At 37.3% G+C, this 4,352-nt stretch overlaps 1 long non-coding RNA gene across 2 annotated transcripts; it reads right to left on the bottom strand.

The window, feature by feature from the left end:
• Window positions 1-299: 299 nt before the first annotated feature.
• On the bottom strand, window positions 300-4,352 carry LOC109888629 (uncharacterized). 2 transcript variants are annotated; one of them, XR_002255164.2, is made up of 4 exons: window positions 4,199-4,352; window positions 3,712-3,780; window positions 1,836-1,919; window positions 300-1,331 (listed from the first exon to the last, which is right to left on the bottom strand). It is a non-coding gene; the product is annotated as an uncharacterized LOC109888629 (long non-coding RNA). The 2 variants fall into 2 exon arrangements; XR_002255163.2 differs by lacking the exon at window positions 1,836-1,919 and having other exon boundaries at window positions 4,199-4,341.

Here is a 4,352-nt window from a genome sequence, read left to right as displayed (position 1 = left end):
AATAACTTTCCCCAAAAAATATTTCTATGAAGTATTTTTTTATATATCTGTGTCCATATTGTCCATGAGGTTCTAGTAGATTTACCATATTGTCCATGAGGTTCTAGTAGATTTACCATATTGTCCATGAGGTTCTAGTAGATTTACCATATTGTTCAAGAAAAAATAGCCTAACTAATGAAAAAAGCATCTATTTAACAATTAAATTATTTTCAATTAACTCTGCAACTCTTCCAACTATTCACTTTTCTTCACAACTGCCACCAGTTTGACACCAAAACATCGACAACAAATACATATTGACATCGTAAAATAAATGAAAGTGTATTTTTTAAATTTTTATTTAATGCTGAAACACCAATGGTATTCACTAAGTTGATGGTTTATATTTAGGATAACCTTTTACAGCTTTGTCATTCTATTTTTAAATAATATTATTTAATTATTTCAGATATTTTACATGTGATAAGGCCACACAGAGGGGCAGAGATAATTACAGACACCTGTGATAATCTGAAGTACCCAAAGGGGCCACTAGATAAAATCCTTGATAAAATCCTTGAAAGATACCAAAATTCTGGTAATTTACTAGTACACTTAAAACGTTTCCAGTAATATACCGTCCCTTTGCAACCTATTTCTGAGACAAAGCTGTATCCACACGTATGATGCACATATTGTACATACATGTCACATGTAAATATTACAATATGTGTCTTTCTGCAAAGACAATGTTTCTCTAACTCACTTCCAGGCTGATTTACATTTGAGTAATTTTAGTAATCTTATCCAGAGTGACATACAAGTGCAATTAATTTCAATTTTACAATTTCATAAATAATCACTCTGTTGGAGAAAAACAAGCCATGTCAGCCAGCACCCTTAAGATCTGTCTCAGAATTGTCTTCAGAAAGAAACAAAAGCAATGTCAATCCATGACACACATTTACCGGCATAAGCATGGCACTTTAAATGTCACTTGTATTAGGTTAAATAATTTATATGCAAAACACCTTAGACAAACACGTTTACAGCCTTTTGAGGGACCTAAGCAAAATTTTGACGGAGGAGAGAAAACAAACGTTTTTGAGTTCATTTCCTGTAATTGTACAAATTTTGCCGTGGGGCGTAGAGAAAATGTTGCAGTTTTAAAGCAAGTTGCTGCAATTATACACATTTCGCCATTTGGGAGGAGAGAAGATTTTGCAAGCTCTCTCTCTCACCCTGGATCATTTTGTGTTGTGCGGAGCAGAGCGTTCATCCTTCAGACGCCAGTAACAAGGCCAGATCAAACAGGGGTCTCAGTCTCCCTGCTGCTCCATGGGGGATCACTGGAGGGGGCAGGGAGGAATAGCATTGTCACTGCCAATGCATGCTGATTGTGATTGCACTTCAAATACAGCGACAAATGGCTCCCGCTTTACACAGATTCTGCAATGTTTTGATGTCAATAAAATGTCCCTACGGTGCTATTCATTCTTTATTTTTCTTTAAAAGCCTCAAAAAGGGGAGGTTTCATGTGGAGGTACTCCTTAAAATGTCAGATTGCCCTCTTTCTGAGGTTAGCTGCCAAGAGGGATAAAACACCACTGCATGGTGAGCTCCTGTCTGAAGATGTCAATATTACTGGTTACACAAAGATTATTTAAGAATATTATTTCTTATACCTTTAAATTACAATGGACATGATGGCCAATCATTCCACAAAGGGAAGCCAACAATGGTCCCACTTTATAAACATTATAAATCCAAATTAGAGGTAAAATGTGTTACACAGAAAGCAGCTAGCTATCTGAGGGTGCCAACAGAAGGGGATTTGGTAAATATGCACTTACCCTGCTGGGTATCTTTATCAAATAGAAGATGGTTGCTATTGTACAATCCAACGGGCTTAATTTGATATGAAATACATCTGTTTGCTGTAAAGACAAAAGCCTACAGTCTCAAACAATCCATTGAAACAGAAAATGGTAATGCCTGGATGTGTTTATAGGTGTGGAGATTTTATTTTATTTAAGGCATGTGTTGGGTTCACATATCAGTGAATTCAGACAGGTGTTTTCCCCCAGAGATAGCTACTGCTAATGAGTCAACACTCTTCTCAGGGCATACTACTCCTTTATCCCTGCATGCACTAGTTGGACATTGTTAAGTCATAACCAAGCTGCATCTAATTGCATTAATTGGATCAATGCACAAACGGTCTTGTTTGAACACCTGCTGTAAATAATTGTATTGCCTGGGTACAGACTGAATATGCAGCACACTATTTGTGGCACCATAATGGGGAGAGTTTCTCCATGTAAATGTGTAATCATGATGTTTCAGACAACCTGCCAGCCAGCCTGTTCAGCATAGACACAGCGCAGAAGTATGTGAGAGTTGTAATAAGGCTACATTGCACAAATCGTAGGTATAAGATATAAGGAGCGTCTCTAAATATGAAGTATTTTTATAAAACATTCTAAGACTATTAGTTACAATTAGGACGTACACTGTAGCCTAGTTAGTATCATAAAACATATAGGCCTAACAGGTGAATGGTGACATTTGATTATGCTTAGGTAACACTTGTTGTTGAAAATAAATCTTCCATTCGACTAAAATGCCCCCGATTATTTGGACAAAACAGCGGTGCTGAAAATGATTAGACTTGAGCGGGAACGTGTCCCGCACAGCCTATTACTCGACATTGGAGCTGGTCACCCCGGTGGTGCTGAAATGATTAGTGAACAGGTTTTTAACAAGTCACCTCACGCTGAATAGTAAAGCACGTGATTTTTGTGTTATATTTGTTCCAGAAATGTGAGTAAGCTTTTATATTTGCTTGATTTCCAAGGTTGACCAGTATAAAGTAATTAACTTATTATTGTCTTTTAAAAACATAGTATTTCTATATGCTTCCAGAGGTCATCACCAGCATAACTTACTACTTGGCTATGGTCATTGCTATTACAAGGCTACAAAACGAGTTCACAACTACGTGTTGCATGACATTATAGTAAAATAATTATTCAATTCAAAAATTGAGAATTAGTCATTATTTAAACCATCAAACTGAAGTGACAATTGCTTATGGTCGAAGCTACACGGGAGCATGTGTTCCCATATGAGTCTAAAGTAGGCCTAAAATAGAACGATAAACGTTGTCTTATTTTACCCATCCAATTCGCCAGTCACCCTTAAACAAAAGTATTGTAGGCTACTATAACAGTAAATACGAGGACATAGCCAACTGGCTGATATGGATTTGTCAGGGATAACTGTAATAAAGAGCTCTTCAAATCTAATTATAGCCATTATGTAAACACAACCACAGGGACATTATCTTTCTTTGCGGGGGTCTTTCCTATAATCAATATAACCTTTTCGCAAGCCTTCGGTCTTCTTCTAACTGCCGGAGAGAAACCAGAAAAATGTCACTTTGAACTTTGCTTAGGGGCTATTACACAGTAACAAAGTGCAGATTTTCTCTGACCTTCTGTTTTTATAGTCGAATAAATCATTTGTAATGGGGAGGTTAAAGGGCATATGTAGGCTAGCCTACTAAAAATCGTACAATAGGTTATTGTTCACATTATGCGAAAATATAAAGCTTAGATTTCACTGATTATATAGGCTATCACAGGAACATTACGAATCTACAGGAACAGTTTATGCTATAGACACCCTCAGAAATAATTCCAACAAGTTGTGCTCGCTGCGTTCTACCTGTTGATATGATCAGCATCCCTCCCGACATGAACTATTGCGGTTTGACCAGTCGTCCCACGTATACATCTGAAAGTGTGGTACAAGAGTATGAAAAAATGAATCAAAATGAAAAGTCACATTTGTGAAATAATCAAATGTTCAACTCAATAGAGTCACATACATACGCCCACGATGTGACCCACATATTGGCATGCATTTAATATCATTTCTTTGCATTTCAGCTCCACCTCTCAAGTCTCATTTTGCCAACTTGCCTTCTCGAGAATCAGGCGTATAATTGTAGCAATGCTTAGTTCTTTGTCAATCAGATGTGGCTCGTTTCAGGCGGTTTTGCAAAACACGATTTATAGTCAAGAGAAAACAGACTACCCTCCTTATATACACCTGTGTTTCTTTACATCCATACCTCATTCATTATTTTATCATTCTATCATTCAGCAAATATAAAACAACAAGAGTCGATCAGAAATCAGAGATAGCCTACCTTGCAGATGCTGTCTGCGCCGCCTCTGGAACTGGAATCGAAAGTATTGACTGTGCATCTTTCTGCCATGTGCCGTATCACAACCTACAGTTTTTATGATGGCCATATCCATTTAAATCCCGATTCGTCCCCACAGGTGGCCTGTCAATTTCAT

This window comes from Oncorhynchus kisutch, linkage group LG4 (genome assembly GCF_002021735.2).
Source record: "Oncorhynchus kisutch isolate 150728-3 linkage group LG4, Okis_V2, whole genome shotgun sequence".
Classification (NCBI taxonomy): domain Eukaryota; kingdom Metazoa; phylum Chordata; class Actinopteri; order Salmoniformes; family Salmonidae; genus Oncorhynchus; species Oncorhynchus kisutch.
This window is presented reverse-complemented; position numbering and strand designations above follow the sequence as displayed.